General features: G+C 47.0%; 1 long non-coding RNA gene across 1 annotated transcript; it reads right to left on the bottom strand.

Moving 5' to 3' along the window:
* Positions 1 to 1,028: 1,028 nt before the first annotated feature.
* On the bottom strand, positions 1,029 to 4,665 carry LOC135981391 (uncharacterized). Its single transcript, XR_010598383.1, has 2 exons — positions 4,264 to 4,665; positions 1,029 to 3,599 (listed from the first exon to the last, which is right to left on the bottom strand). It is a non-coding gene; the product is annotated as an uncharacterized LOC135981391 (long non-coding RNA).
* Positions 4,666 to 17,088: the final 12,423 nt, after the last annotated feature.

The raw sequence follows: 17,088 nt of genomic DNA, 5'->3' as shown, positions 1-17,088 counted from the left end.
AAACCTCTTATCAGCCATTGTGATTGTGAAATCTATATTTGTATTGTTTTGCTGTTATGGTCCCCACTTCTCTGCTGTTTCTCTGTCTGGTCTCTGTCTGGTTTTCTGTCTGTTGCATAACTAATTTTGCAAGATTTAAATCAACCAAGGTGGTGGGGTCTGACTGGTTAAAGAATTGTTTTGTGATGGGCTAGGATTGGTGAAAAATACTGTTTTATAGCACTTTAGTTTAAAATGATTGGTTAAGGTACAGCTAAGCAGGACTCAAGTTTGACTAAATAACCTGGGGTCCAAAAGGAAGTTCTTTGAAACCTAATTCCAGGACACAAGATCAGTACTACCAGACCTTAACACCTTGCCAACCATATTGTGCAGAAGTTGGAGGAACCACGGATGACCTGATCCTGACTGGCCACCAGGAAATGTTCATCTGTCTTATTGGGAGTGGGGAGCATTGTATATTTAGTGCGTGTATTCTGTTTTGGTGACTGTTAATAGATAGAGATAGAGGATATTACGGTGTAAGGCTCTTTCACTGGTAAAAAGGCCCCACAAACCCACAGAAGATTATGACCTGAGCCCAAGGAACTGGATAAGGATGGGTACTTAAATTTACCAGGTTACACCCTGAGCCCTAGAAACTGGGTGTGACGGGTTGGATCACAGAAACCCCTGGGGGCTGCCAACTGATGTGCCAAGACTACTACTGCCCTTGCTTTCCCTGCCAGCCTGGGACTCCAGCACCCTGTCTTGTTGAGCCAGACACGCCAGTCTGCTCCAACACAGACCCAGGGTCTGAACCATGTGTCCCAAAGCTGCAGGCTTAACTGAAAGCAGCTTAAGAAGTGTTCCTGTCTTTAAAACTCAAATGCCCAACTCCCAATGGGGTCCAAACCCCAAATAAATCTTTTTACCCTGTATAAAGCTTAGTAAACTCAGAAATTGTTCACCCTCTATAACACTGATAGAGAGATATGCACAGCTGTTTGCTCCCCCTCCCCCAGGTATTAATACATACTCTGGGTTAATTAATAAGTAAAAGGTGATTTTATTAAATACAAAAATCAGGATTTAAGTGGTTCCAAATAGTAACAGACAGAACAAAGTGAATTACCAAGCAAAATAAAATAAAACACACAAGTCTAAGCCTAGTACAGTAATAAAACTGAATACAGATAAAATCTCACCCTCAGAGATGTTTCAATAAGTTTTTTTGCACAGACTGGATGCCTTCCTAGTCTGGGCACAATCTTTTCCCCTGGTACAGCCCTTGTTCCAGCTCAGGTGATAGCTAGAGGATTTATCATGATGGCTGCCCCCTTTGTTCTGTTCCACCCACTTACATATCTTTTGCATAAGGCGGGAATTCTTGTCCCTCTCTGGGTTCCCGCCCCTCCTTCTAAATGGAAAAACACCATGTTAAAGATGGATTCCAGTTCAGGTGACATTGTTGTACTCAAAGTACTATACAGGATCTTTTCAGGGGGATTAAGGCAAAACGCCACATTTATTAGTAATACAGGTATCAATTAATACTCTATGATATGCATATGAGATATATATATCACAGTCATGCATTCACACACACACACAGACACAAACACACTCCGTTTTGCTGTTGTTACCAACTAGTTGCTCCCCTTAACTGCACTGGCCAGGTGAGTTAGATGGGGGAGGGGTGGAGCCGGGCTTCTGCCGATCCGGATCGATGCTCCGATGGTGACAAGACGAGACCCGGGGTCCTTCTGCAAGACACCTCACTTTTATAGCAGCTTCCCTCTTATGCAAATCTAGACCAGATTCAAGATCTGGGTCTGTGTCCGTTGGTCTTTGTGCTGCTTTTCTCTAGGTGTTGTCCCAATGCTGCTCAAAGAGGGTGTTTTCTAAAGAAGGTGATTGCTTCTAATCCCTGAGGCCATCAATATGTCTGCTCTTCTTTATTGGGCCCACTTGACAACTTGTATTGTCCTTTGCTCTGGCTCCCATTCCCTCTCCAACTGTTGTAGCTGTCTGGAGGTGGGTGTCTTCCAAGCCTCACTCATTCACACCTCATTCAGTCAATAGGGCAATTGATTACAGAGTGTGGTGGGGGGTGGGGGGGAGATCTTATTCTACTTCTAGCAAAAAGGCACATGTTTCTTTTACTTTAACTATACTATCCATAGGGGCTATAACATTTGATACAAAGTTTTCTACCAATTTTCTATATAGGGATCTAATACAAAGTTGTATGAAAATAGAGAGGCACAATGCCAAGTCATATGAAATACAAAATAACATCATGCAAGATGCAACGTCATAAAGATTTATAGAGATAGTTAAATTCAGAGATTTCTCTACAACATGATCACATGTCACTGTAAGGCTTCATTACCCACTTGCCAGCACACAGTTATACAGGAAGACTTACAGGTAAAACAGAGCCATCTACAGTCAATTGTCCTGGTTAATGTGAGCCATCAAGATTCCAAACCACCATTAATGGCCCACACTTTGCATAATTACAATAGGCCTTCAGAGTTATATTTCATATTTCTAGTTTCAGGTACAAGAATGATACATTCATACAAATAGGATGATCACACTCAGTAGATTATAAGCTTTGTAATGATACCTTACAAGAGACCTTTTGCATGAATCATATTCCAGTTACATTATATTCACACTCACTAGCATATTTTCATGAAATCATATAGAGTGCGACATCACACTGGGTATGGGTGTCCCTGAACCCTGGGAATTGGGAAAGGGTCGGGGTGCCTAAATTAACCGGGTTACACCTTGAGCACATAGAAGGGTAAAAGTGGGTGTGCCTCTGAGTGTGCAGGTAACAGACTGGCAGATTACCATTGGTGATGTTGAAATGCCAATAGTGATCCTGGGAGACCCAGCCTACCCCTTGCTCGCAAGGCTCATGAAGCTGTACACCGGCCACCTCAACAAGCACCATGGAGCGGTTCAACTAGATGCTGAGGACATACAGAATGACAGTTGAATGTGCCTTTGGTCGTTTGAAGGCTCGCTGTGCTGTCTACTCATGAGATTGGACCTCATTGAAAAAAATATCCAAATGGTTAGCTGTCTGCTATGTCCTGCATAATATCTGTGAAGCAAAGGGGGAAAGTTTCTGCTGAGGTGGAGAGCAGAGGTGGAGCAGCTGCCTGCTGATTTTGAGTTGCCAGTTACCACGACTATAAGAAGAGCTCAACGTGGAGGTATATGGCTCAGGGAGGCTTTGAAAGAGCATTTTAATAGTAAGCAAGTGTAGTGTGTGTTGATATAGTGTGCTCTGCCTATCCTTGCTCTTTTGCAACCCTGTATGAACCCAGTGGTGAATGCTGTGTATGTAGTAATATAACATTGCCAATGCATCTATTAATATTGTTTGTGAATGATGTTAGCACCAGCTACCATATCTTGTGATATGGCCATGCTGTCTGTGATGGTGATCCTCCAAGCCCTGTGCTTGTTACCTGAAGCAGTAGAGCCTTGCAGGCTGTCTTGGACCACGTCATCCCAAATCCTCTTCCTCCTCCTTATCTGGCTCAGCCATTCCACTGGTGTGGATGGAGAGACCCTCAAGGCCACATCTTCAACTGCTGAAGATACAATACAGAGATACCATTGTCAGTGTAGTCATAAGATAAATCAAAACTTAGGATACTGAACTCACTCCCCTTCATCCACGCAAGGTGTAAGCGCTACAGTCTCACCTCTCCTTGGGATTTATACAGCACCAGTCATGGTGAGTATGGCTCTGGACATTGTGGGGATTGGGGATGTGAGGGGGGATAGCTAATGAGTACATGTGTATAGGGCAACTGAACTGAATACAGGCACCATTTTTCGCAGATGGTGGTGATTTTAGCTGATATCTCACTCCTGAAGGTAACGGAGGCTGAAAGGGGACAGCTCCTGCAGATGTCAGGATGCTGCCCAGGACCATATGCTACTAGCCTGTGTATGCTGTAATGGTTCCTGCTGAAGTAATCAATGAGTGGCTTGGGAAAGTGTCCTACTGCGATGGAAGAAATAAGGCAGCCCTCCCCAGAAACCTTCGGCAGAGAATTGCAGGCTACCTCCAGGAAACTTACATCATGATATCTATGGGGGATTCACGGAACATCCTGGTGCACATATACAGAGTGTTCCTCTGCCTAACTCTGTCTCTTCTTGCATAAGTAAAAAAGCGTAAATCAACAGATGTGTTCTTCTACCTAGGGGGTTCCATCCCAGTAATTTCAAAACAAACTGCATACTTGCCAGAGATTGCTTCTCCTGCAGCAGACTCACTCCTACTGGACTGTAGAGACTGGCTGGACTGCGCTGGAGTCAAAACATGTCCTGGCTCGCTGAGCTGGAGTCAAAATGTGTCCTGTTCACCTGTCCCCCATACTCCTCTTCCTCGTCCACTAACTCCTCCTTGCTGTTCATGGCAGGGAGCCACTGACAGAGGCTCCTCCAAAGTATCCTTGGGGTTCTTGGGGGTGGGGTCTTGTCTCAGGATGACATGCAGCTCTTTGTAAAAGTGGCAGGTCCACACCAGAGCAATTGTTAGCCTCTCTTACCTTCTGGTATGCACTGCTACAGCTTCTTGGCTTTCACATGGCGCTGCTGCAGGTCCCTCTTGTAGCCCTTCTCCTCTGTGCCCCAAGCAATCTGCTCATAGATATCAACATTTCTGTGGCTGAGTTGGAGCTGTGCCTGTACAGCCTGTTCTCCCCACAGACCTTGCATCGTGTTTTGGGATTGGCTTGGTTACTTTGCAGGAATCAATTGTTATACCAATAAAAACTAGCAGGATCTTATTAAAGGGGACAAGATAAAGATGCCACATTTATTATGATAACAATATGATTTATGACCAATAACTAATATCTTAATCCTTATACACACATTATACCTAATACCTACACACACACACACACACACACATTCACACACACACACACACACATCCATCAGATGTTCTGCAGCTGCTGCATAGTTACCAGTCCTGCTTGAGTCTGTGGCTTGAGTTTGCAGCTTGGGTTCGTAGCTTGTGGCGGCTAATTGGCCAGTAAAGCCGGGCACAAGGACGAGCTGGGTCTCTGTTGGCCATGCACCGATGCCCTTCCATATTGGCAGCAGAATGTTACCCTCCTTCAAAGTTTTCCATCTCACCCATCCTTTTTGTAGGCTTTAGTTTGAATCCAGAGTCTATAGGTCTTGCTGTGTTACGCTGCCTCCAGGTTTGGTGATTGATCGCCTGTCAATTGCAGACACGACTTTCAGACTCGGACCGGGCTTTGATCTTCCTTTTATTGTACCTTTTCTTTTTAGGGTGGATTCTTCTTACTTTGTTAGGGTTCTTGTCTGCATCTTCAGCCGTTGGTGTTTGAACTCCATTTAATCAGGACAGGCTGGGGCTGGAGGTTGATTCCATCATCCATACATACCTCATTCACACATCTAAACTAAACTAAGATTACAGCAGGGTTTGCAAAAATGAAGATTGCAGCAAGCCCTTACAAAATGGAGTAAGCATTTTAAAATGGAGTTTGAATTACAATATGGCAAACAGTGAACAGAAGTTACAATATAGACAAGTATAATGGATGGCAAACAGTGAACAGAAGTTACACTGTAGGCAAGTGTAATAAATGGTGAACAGAAGTTACAATACTGAAACAGTGCAAGTCTCAGTGATTTAAGCAGGAATTGGATTGCTAGTGAAATTTACAAAGGCAGCTGACTGAACAGCTATGGCTCTTAACAAGCATCTTAATTGTTAATTAGCCAGTTATTGAGGTAACCGGTTTTATGAATGAATATTGTTTCATTCATAAAACTTTACTTATGAAGTTACATTAATAAAGTGAACAATTAAAAACAATTTCATTCATCAGTTCTACACAATTCCTGTATAGCATGCTCTGTCCACGCACTGTCCATGGTCAAGTTTACCTCGTTTTTACACTCCCAACCTCTCTTGTCTGTTATCTTGTTCTTAGTAAACGGTTCCCTGTGTGCTCCCCCTCTTATCTTAGCTAGCACACACAGTCTGTCTTTTAGCTCACTGACCCATTTACTAATCCTAGCACAAACATTCTGTTTTCAGGCTGCTGCTCTAGCTACCTCCCTAATCCTGTCGTCCAAGAAACAAGGCCTCCCTGTGTTTAATACTTATGCCAAGCCAGGCCTACAGTGGGCAAAAGAAAGCATTTTGAAGAGTTTACAGACACAGTGCAGCCTCCTTTGGTGAAGGCATGCACCCACAATTCAGCCTGTACTTTAGGAGTGCTCTTGGATTCCTTGCTGACATTCATGTCTCACACAGTGGCATCCATGAGTAATGCTTTTTATCATTTCCAGTTGCTGAGGAGATTTCCTCTTATCCTGGGGAACTATGACCTGGCCTTGGCTATATGTGCCTTTGTCAACTCCCCTTAGACTACAGCAATGCAATATTCCTGGGAATGAAGCCATCAGCACATCTCCTCAACAGTACTGGCTATAGTGTGCATATCACATCTGGCCTCTTTTCTCTACACTATCTTCTCATACAATATTGAGTCAAGTTCAACGTCTTGGTCCTTATCTTCAAGGTGCTCAGTGGCTTACGCCCAGCATATCTAGAAGATCACCTAAAACTCTGGGTTAAGGACCATGCTTGACAACTTCTTTCCTTAGTCACAGTGGCACTTCCTACCATAAGGGTAAAGCTCATCTCTGAGGAGATGGAGCTTTTTGGGGGCTGGTGTGGAATGAACCTCACTATCATTCCAAGTGCCAGGTACATGTCTTCGACCTGCCTTATCTACTATAAACACAGAGCAGCGTGCACATATTTTAAACAAACAGCCCCCACCCCCAACAGCAAAAACACTACACTGCACACAATTCTACCACTGCGAGAATGATCCACATGAGACAGATGTTAGTCATGTCACTTAATGCACCACTGGAAGGTGCTCAAGTACTACACTGAAGGTGGTATAAGACTCTATCTAAAACAGAATAGAATCTTTGCATTTCTGTAGCATTGTTTGCCTAAAGGTCTCTAAATGTAAGGGGACTGTTGCCCCCTTACTAACATTCAGTGGGGGTGTTTTGGTTGGCTAGCTCCCAGCACTAAAAGGGGAAGGGTCGATGGCAAATCAGGAGCCTGAGACTGACAGTCCCCAGGAACCATGGGGAGAGGCCAATGCTCCAGATGAGCCTGATTGACAGGGCGGGCAGGCTAATCAGGGAGTCAGGAGGCCAGAGGGGGTCCCGTCCTCCGTGTGAACTGGAATGGCCTGAGTCAGACTGAGTGGGGCCGAGCTAAGGAGAGAGCAGGGGCCCAAGCTGAGCTGGAGAGCAGAACCGTGCCAGATCCAGAGCCAGAGACGCAGCCCAGGGAGAGCAGATCCTGTGCTAGGAGCAGAGCTGCAGCCGCAGAGCCAGAGACGCAGCCCAGGGAGAGCAGATCCTGTGCTGGGAGCAGAGGTGCAGCCGCAGAGCCAGAGACACAGCCCGGGGAGAGCAGATCCTGTGCTGGGAGCAGAGCTGCAGCCACAGAGCCAGAGACGCAGCCCAGGGAGAGCAGATCCTGTGCTGGGAGCAGAGCTGCAGCCACAGAGCCAGGTGTGGTGAGCAAGTGGGGCCAGCCAAGGGGGAACCTGGGCAAAGGGCCCAGCACAGAAAGACACCCCCAAACAAGGGCCCTTGTAGGCCAGACCGGGAGGGGGACCTTAACCCTACGGGGGGCTGACGCTGGGAAGAAGGGTCCCACCACTCAAAGCCCGGAGGTGTGTGGCCACCACCATTGCAAGTGTCCAACCTGCAGCGTCTCTGCAGCACGGCCTGGGCCTGAGAAGGAGGCCTGGGACCTACAAGAAGCAGACTGTGACCTTCCCTGACATTCCAGAGACACTGGTTGTGATGTTCCCTGCCACAGAGCGGGGTGATGTGTTTTCCTTTAACCTTTCCCATTTTTCCTTGTTCTTTTCTTTAGATTAATTGTTAATTAAACAACTTGTATTTGCTTTAAATTGTATGGAATAATCAGTGGGTCAGGGAGGTGCCCAGTGCAGAGAGAGTACCCCGGAGTGGGGACACCCTAGCCCCTGTCCTAGGTGACCACAGCAGGGTTGGGGGTCGAGCCCCCCAGGAATCCTGGGCCCAGACTTGTTAGGGTTACGAGGACTCAGCCAGACAGGAGAGTGGAAGGGGAGCCCTCAAGGGCAGGGAGGCCTCTGGGTAAAGGAAGTGGGAGCGGGGACTCAGATCCTTTCGCTAGCCCACCTCACCGGGGTAGTGCAGAAGTCAGGAAATTTCCCCACAATAGCGGGACCATTCCCCCGCTTACATAAAGCACTTCACAAACATTAATTAAGGAAGCCCCAAAACATGTCTATGAAGTGGGTAAGTATTGCTAGACCCATTTAATGACAGGCATGTTGAGACAGCAGTTAAGTGACACACGGTTTTGGAATGTGCAAGATCAAATTTCAAACACGCAAACAAATACAGATGCAGCTGGTGGGAACACTTTTCTCACCTTGCAAAATGTGTCAACGCTTAGTCTGCAAGATACAAGTCATCTAGGCTTGGGTGTGTCTATATTTAAAAACCCCAAACCCTCATTGGCAGTATTAGGAATTTAATAATAACTATGGGCTGAAGTCAAGGGGAGTTGTGTAGATGTGACCAGTGTCAGAATTTGTCCTTTAGTAATTTAAACTTGCTCTTGTTTTTAATCTTGAACTCCAGAAAATAATCATAAAACCTATAATTTTATGTTACCTTTCCTCACAGTCCAAAATGCTTCATAATGTAACAAACTGAAATGCAAACAATGAAACCATTGAACCGGATTGACCAGGCCATTAATAGAGACATGATTTCCTTTGCTGCTGAAATGCAGTCACTTTTGGGGTGGAAATGTCTTTGTCAATGAATAAGAACACGATATTTTAGGACAAGAAGTGAAGAAGACTACTATGTCCAATTGAAACAGAACAGAAGCAATTTTAGGTATGCAATGCTATTACTTGAACTGGGATTTGAACAGGGCACACACATTAATTCCCCTTTTCTTATGAAAAGGCCCTTACATTGTTTAATAAGCACAAGTGGGCAGGGATTTGGATTTTTGTCTCAGCTGAAAGATGTCACCTTCAACAGCACAGTGCCCCTGCCAAGGCATTGCTTCTGTACTGCCTGGAAGGAAAGAGTCCTACTCAATGAATCACTCCTTCCAGCATTTTATGTTGCAATGTGAAATAACAAAACTGGAAACGAGAAAATAATAAAGCATGTTTTTATTAAAAATAGGACTGTTTTCTTCGCAAAATGTAATCTTAAAATTTGAGATGGGCCCGAATTGAAACCCTGGATCTACTCCCAGAGCACTCAGAACTCTGTGGAAGTTTGGATTAAGATTGTTGCCTAAATGTGACTCAAATCAAAACCCTAAATCCCACCCACACCCACACATGGAGAACATTTGGATTCTGATTCAATCCTGATCACATGGCTCAGGTTCATTTCTACTTAAAATCAATAGAACTGATGCAACAGCCGCTCGTGCCACAGCTGGGGCACCCTGCATATATATTTATAAAGTTCTAACATTCAGCTGCTATATGGCCCTATAGGTCTGGAATCCAGGCCTGAAGAGCTAGGGACAGCTGACATCTCCAGGCTGATACCTAGCAACAGTTGTAACCAGCTTGTGCTCCACTTTCCTTGACCACTGTGGACACAGACCATGGGAAGTTCCACCTCAAGAGTTTGATGGACAGCAGCCTCATGGCACCTGATTCGCTCCCTGCCCTATATAAACCCAAGGGGCATTCCAGGAAGTGTTCAGGCAACAGTGTGGCTTTCCTGTAGCTTCCATGACTGTTTCTGCTCCTGAATTCCTGGCTTTGCCCTCGGCTTGATTTGGACTTCACCTCCTGACTCAGACCCTGAAACTTGACTCGGACTCTGACCCTTGGAAGTGACCCTGGCCTGGTACCTGAATACAAACTCCTTGGCTACTCTCAGCCTCAGGTTTGCCCCTGTCTGACCCTTGGCCCTGACTGAGCTTGTTGGGATCCTGACAGTTACACCAGTGTATAGATTGACCATTTACTGAGCACTTTAAATAAACTCTGCAGGAGTCCATCAATAATCAGGACAGTTTACACGGGGTAAAAAGTATAAATTTAAGAGTGTATTGGATTTATTAGTTGTTCATTTGCTTTTTCATTTAAATAGGAATAAGAGACCATAAATAATTAGGATTCACCAGGTCTGCCTGCATGCTATTCTGGAGGGCCTGGTTCATTGGATGACTTGCGATAACCACCAGTTTACGACATGGCTGGTTGGTGCAGAGGTGGCTCTTGGGGCCCTAAAATCTGTGGCTGAAGGGCAAAGCCCCGTTCAAAGGAGACTCCCAATTAATGTGACAGGGCTCTGCTGCTGTCTTAGGTCCTGATCCTGCAACTGGCTCTGTCTGGGTGGAGCTCAGAACAGGTTCATGGGATGGCTTTAGTGAATAAGTGACGTGTTTTGCCTAATCTGAGGCAGAGTAAAGATCAATATGCTTTCGGCTGCTCCTCTCTGGGAAAAGCCCTGTTCACCAGGCCTTGGACCCCCTTCCAGCCATCACATGAGTCAAGGGAGGGGAAGAGGCAATCTATTGTGATTCTCCTGCCTGTAAATGGAGGATGGAGGGGAGGGAAGAGAGAAGTAGGCTGTTTCCCCTTCCCAGCTGTAGATAGGGGAAACAGTAACCACAGGAAAAGAGATGAAAGGGAGGACAGAAAAGAAACTGAAGGGATTTATATTGAAAGGGAAGAAGGGAGAATGAGGACATTTAAGGGAAAGAGAGCATGGAGGTTTCTAAGAATACCTGTGCTGGGGACCCCAAAATCATATAGCCCTGCCCGTTCCCAGATTACAATGAGGTTATTGAGCAAGGAGCTCAGTGGTAGCATTAGCGGTAACATGTTGGTGAGAGGATGTGGTAAGCTGCAGCACCAGTTGTGTATGTGGTAAAAAGTAGGCATTTAAAATGTGCAAAACACCACCATGTTATCATGAGTAACTGGATATTGGCCCCTGCTCAGAGCAAGTCTCCCAAGGGGAGAAACTCGAGCCCTCTTGTGATGCCCACAAGCTCTGATTCGCTGCCTTGTAAAAGCCTGAAAACGTTAACCTAAAGGCTCAACAGTGGACGGCAAATAAAAAGAACCCTGTGGTGTACTGAAAACTGTAACAATGACAAGTTGTCACTTCAAGAGAGGGGTGGTTTCCTAGTCCTGCTTGCAGGCTGGTGAATGGGATCTGTATGGACATGTCTGGACCTAGAAGAGTCATTTTGCAGGCAGACAGTCTAGAGTAAGATGGGGTGAGTTGTGCCCTGCTTTAGAGAGCAGCCAGCTTCGTGTGTGTCTGGCTGTGGGTTCTTGTGCTAAGGTTCTGGATTTTAAGAAATCTAGTGTTATGGCCTTCTAGCAAGAGTATTTTTTGGTTTTATCTCTCTTCTCTGTTTGCAAGCTGGGAACATAATCCCAAATTTATTATGTTTACAATCTCATGGTTTTGGGGCCTGAGACATGATTTTTGAATGCTTGGGATTGGCAATGCTGAAAACACACATTTCTCTCTGCGACGTGCCCTGGTCCTAATTAGTCAAATATGCTGCTTCTCACCCAGTTACAAGTACAGAAGAATGAAGAAGTGCTATTACTGCCATAGCATTGTAGAAAGCCTGGCTGGGAAAATGTCATAAAAATAAGAGTCTGATGACATTTGAAACAGGAACAAATATCGGTGATTAAAGAAGAAAGTCCATGTAGTTGCAATAGTATTTCCCTTTTTTTTTGTTTAAACTGATTCATTTCCTGTCTTCCTTACCCCAAATACAAAACAACTAATATACATCAAAGTTGTGGTGGGATGAGCAAGGGTGTGTATTTATAGTTTACTTGCTAGAGCTAGTTGGAAAATGTTTTTTCCCACCCCCTGGAAAATTTCAATTTGTCAGTGAAAAATTGACAAACTAGATCAATGCTGGTGCCGCAAGGGAGTTGCAGTTTGGGTGTGTTGTGCTCCCATAGTCATCTATAGGCCAGGCTCCCTGTCTGGACTACGTATCCCACAGTGGCGGATTTAGAGTTAGTGGGGTCCTGTACTCAGCTTCATTTTTGGGGCCCCCCGACGGGGCCCTGCCGAGAAAAAGAACATTCTCTCTTATCTCCCCTGACCCCCATTTTTCATTCTTTTTTTTTTCATTCTCCTCCTATATTGTAAGTAATAGGAAGTAAATGAAAATAAAGTGAGGTACCTTGATTGTTTTTGTGATATAACTTTTTTTCACAGACCACTTGAAAAGTGCTGAGGGTCTCGGCGGACCACTTAATGATCTTTCCATTGTTTGTACCGTTAACGAATTATTGTAAAGTGCTTTGGATAAGAGCGCTTTATTAAAAAAAATCATAACCTTTCCTTGGTCCACCTGAATGGAGTTCTCAGACCACAGTTTGAGAACTTCTGGTCTTGATGAAAGCTTGTATGTGCATTACGCTAACATGAAAAACGTGGGAAAATAAAAAGTATAGATGATGCATGAATGGAAAAATAAAAGTTAACTTCCTCTGAAGAAACTTATTCAATTTGAAAAAAAAAATATTTATTCAGATAGCTTGTTTTCTACACTTTTTCTTTACAAAATCATCAATTAAGTCATCATAAGTAATATTTTGTAAAGAGGCACTTTCAGTTGTCAATATTGCTGAACTTGTCAAATGTTCCTGACTCATGGTTGCGCTTTACCTTACACCAGGGGCCACCCCCATTACTCTGCTTAGTACTGGTCCTTCGCTTTCATAGATCAGAAATAGTATGTGTGGAGTCGCTCCCATTGTTGTGTAAAGTAGTGGGGACGCGGCTGCAGAAACTCAGGGCTGTCTTCCATTTTGGAAGGTAGATTTCTGGAATATACAGTGCTGGCTGCAGCTTCCAGTGGGCTCTGGTTGCCCGACTGTGTAAAGTGTAAATAAAAGTAACGTAGTGGTCATATACAAGCTCAATGTGCCTTAATAAGAATCACAAAAGGTTTAGGGAAGGGGTTAATAGCCATGAAAAAGCTGGCCCGGTTAATACTAGATTCGATATTATACATTCACATGGAAGGAGAGTTACATATTTAGGCCAGGATTCTGAGCTGCACCTCCAAGAAATGCAGGATGGTCCAAGCGGTTCCAGGGAGGAGAAGGGAGGGGGTGGGCAGGTAAAAGCGGCTTTAAGCCATTATTTGAAATCATCTGTTCTTACCTTACCACAGACTGATGTGGCCCCTGGTGTAAGGTAAAGCGCAACCAGGAGCTGCCATCTCCCTCCTCCTGCCCCCCCCCCCCACATAATGGTGTATATTACAGGTAGGGCCGGCTCTAACTTTTTTGCTGCCCCAGGCAAAAAAAAAGAGCATCATCCCACTGTAACACAGCCCCCCCCAAGCGCCGCGCCACCAAAACCCCCTCCCAGCGCCGCGCCGGCCGCCAAAACCCCCGCCCCCCCGGAGCGCCACACGGGGCTGCCAAAGCCCCCCTCCCCCAAGCGCTGGGCTGTGCTGGGCCGCCCCGAATGCCGGGCCAGGCCTCCCAACCCCCCACCAAGCGCCGCGCCACCCAAACCCCTGCCCCCCGCTGAGCGCTGTGCCAACCCCTGCCCCCCCGAGCGCCGCGCCGACCCCCGCCTCCCCCACTGCCCGCACCGCTGAAACAAAAACAAACAAACAAAAAACCTCGAGCGCCGTCCCACCAAACACCAAAAAACCCCAAGCGCCCCCCGCCACTCCAAGATTGGCTGTCCCTTCCAAGGTGCCGCCCCAAGCACGTGCTTGGTCGGCTGGTGCCTGGAGCTGGCCCTGATTACAGGGCCTGCCATCCTGTTCCCAGCCCTGCTCCGAGCAAGTGCCCTGTGGCCCTTCACATATCCTACCAGCTCCAGCATGAGGACACTCGGGATAGCCCTATGCAGTGCCTGCACTTGGGGTGTTCCTCCCCTGCTGGCTGTAGAGCTTTTATAGCCCTTGTTGTAGGGCAACAGCCAGTGCCCAAATCTACCCTTAATGTATGGCAGGCAATAAGTACGTTATCTGATCCTGGCGGAGTGCTTCATCTGTTCACACCCCAATTTGCAGTATGTAGTGGGTTGGATGCTGGCTAGTCCTGGTCCTGTGGGGTGAGAGTTGATCCAGGCTAATCCTCAGAGTTGAGAGAATCTGTGCTAGTGAGTCATGTTGGCTTAAATTTGCTGTGTTAATGTCATAGTTGGTAGGTCTTAAGCTTAAAGTAACTGAATTATCACACGTCATCTTAGCATCATGATGGTTCTGAAGAGAGCTATCTTTTTTGCATGAGGGTTGCTTGTTATTGAGGGCATGATTCAAAGCCCACTGAAGTCAATGGAAAGATTTCAAGTGAATTCAGAGGGCTTAGCATAAGGCTCTAAATTAGGGTTACCATACTTAAGGTTTTAAAAAACAGGACACTCCACGGGGCCCTGGCCCCACCCCTCCCCCTTCCCCGCCCCAACTCCGCCCCTTCCCCAAACTCCGCCCCTTCCCCAAAGTCCCCACCCCACCTCCGCCCCCTCCCCTGAACGCCCTGCATTCCCCCTCCTCCCTTCCAGCCACGTGAAACAGCTGCCCGAACGCTACTGGCTTCACGGTTTGCAGGGCAGCCCTCAGACCTCCAGACCCTCTGTGCCCCCGGCCGGGCGCTTCCCCAGCGCAGCCGGAGCCCGGGAAGGGAAGTGCCTCGCCAGGGACGCAGGGTCTGGAGGTCTGGGGGCTGCCCGGCAAACCATGAAGCCGGTAGCTCTCGGGCAGCTTGGCTCTTACAGAGCTGAGGAGTCAGGGAGCAGCAGCCGTCGCCGGATCCCGCTCTAAGGTAAGTCAGGGATGCCGGCAAAGCTGGGAGTATTTTTCCTGGACATGTTCAGCTTTTTGGAAATTCCCCCTGGATGGGGGTTTGATTACCAAAAGGCCGGACATGTCCGGGAAAAACCGGACGTATGGTAACCCTATCTAAATACATAAAGAACATATTGGAGCTGGGAGCACGGAATACAGAATGAGCAGAAATGCACGTAACCGTGCAATGTAAATAAACTCTCTTGGTTATTGGTTACCTTTATAGTGGAGATGTGTTAAAAAAGTGGTGATAACAGCAGCACTTTTACTGCTAGAGCTATGAACATTGTGCAATCAAAGCAAATGTGGTTATTTTGGGGGTAAGCGCATCACTTCTCCTGGTATGAGACATTTCTGAGATTTCAAACAAGTGTCACAGTAGTAAAAATGAGCGTCTGTAAACTGAATCCAGCAGATCACTTGCCCTCTTGTAGCACCTTCCGTCCAAGGCTCTCCAAATACGGTACACCAAATTCAATGAAATTAGCTTCATAAAATCCCTGGGAGATTCCTGTTTCACAGAGAGCTAAATGGAGACATAGAAGGGTGGAAGTATCATTTGTCCCTGACAAGTGTAACTAAGGGAATATGTTAAAAAATGAGGAGTCCTTGTGGCACCTTAGAGACTAACAAATTTATTTGGGCATAAGCTTTCGTGGTCTAGAACCCACTTCATCGGATGTATGAAGTGAAAAATACAGGAGCAGGTATAAATACGTGAAAGGATGTGGGTGCTTTACCAAGTGTTAAGTCAGTCTAACGAGATAAATCAATTAACAGCAGGATACCAAGGGAGGGGAAATAACTTTTGAAGTGGTAAGAGAGTAGGTGACCAGATCACCCAGGTCAAATATCGGGACGGGGGGGGGGGGGGGGAGAGGAAAAAAAACAACAACAACCCCCGCACCACCACCATTCCTCCTCCCTCCGCAAGCACTGGAGGGAGGCCCGGGAGCCGCAGGGGAGCACGGGGCCGGGGTGAGGGTGAGGGTGAGTGGGCCGCACGCGGGATTGCACCAGCTGGGCAGCCAGCCCAGAAGCGACTGGCCAGGGGCTGGGCGCAGCATGCGCGCTGCTGGGTCCCTGCAGCAGGCCCGGGCTCGGGGGGTTCGGGCCCGGGCGCCAGAGCCACAGCCGCCGAGCGCCACGTGCTTGGCCGCTTCCTCCCCCCACGGCAGTGGGAGATGCAGCAGCGGCTGCTCCCGAGTCCCGCTGCCCAGGTGGGGAGAACAGCCGCTGTCTGGCCCTGCGGGCCGCCCCCCTACTCTCCCTCCAGGTACCGTGCCCGCGTCCTGCCTGCTTGGGGCCAGGCTGGACTCACACTCACCCCAGCCCCGCGCTCCCCTGTGTCTCCCAGGCATGGCGTGCTTGGGAAGAGGCGGGGATTTGGGGAGGGAGCCAATGGGGCAGTGAGGGGGCGGGGATTTGGAGAGGGATCCAATGGGGGAATGAGGGGGAGGAGTCAGGGCGGGGGGGGGGGGAGTGAGAGCCCTTCCGGGCTCCGCCTGTGCGCGGGAGCCTTGCTGGTTGGTCCAGTGTCCCGACCTAACATTGGTCGGGACGCGGGACAAACAAGCAAATATCAGGACAGTCCCAATAAAATCGGCACATCTGGTCACCCTATAAGAGAGTGGCCCATTACAGACAGTTGACAAGAAGGTGTGAGTAACAGTAGGGAAAAATTAGTATTGAGGAAAATTAAGTTTAGGTTTTGTAATGACCCAACCACTCCCAGTCTTTATTCAGGTCTAATCTGATGGTATCTAGTTTGCAAATTAATTCCAGTTCTGCAGCTTCACGTTGGAATCTCTTTTTGAAGTTTTTTTGTTGAAGAATTGCCACTCTGAGGTCTGTCTACATAGCCCCACAGCTCAAACTACAGGATTGTGTGAATAGCAATGCACACCAAAGTGCTGCACTATAACTCCCTTATGTGAACATTGCAGGTGTGAATTAAAAGGTTCCTAGTTGACATTAATGTAATTGGAAGAGGATTATATTAATGCGAACTAGGAACCTTTTAGTTCATGCCTGGAGCAGCCATGCCAGGGAGTTACAGTGCAGCACTTTGGTGTGCACTGCTGTTCACACACTGCTGTAGCCTGACAGCCTGAGCCTATGTCCATTGAAATGTAATGGGAAGACTCCTA

Source organism: Chrysemys picta, chromosome 2 (assembly GCF_011386835.1).
Source record: "Chrysemys picta bellii isolate R12L10 chromosome 2, ASM1138683v2, whole genome shotgun sequence".
Lineage (NCBI taxonomy): Eukaryota > Metazoa > Chordata > Testudines > Emydidae > Chrysemys > Chrysemys picta.
Note: the sequence above shows the minus strand (reverse complement) of the source record. Positions and strands in the feature narration are given on the sequence as shown.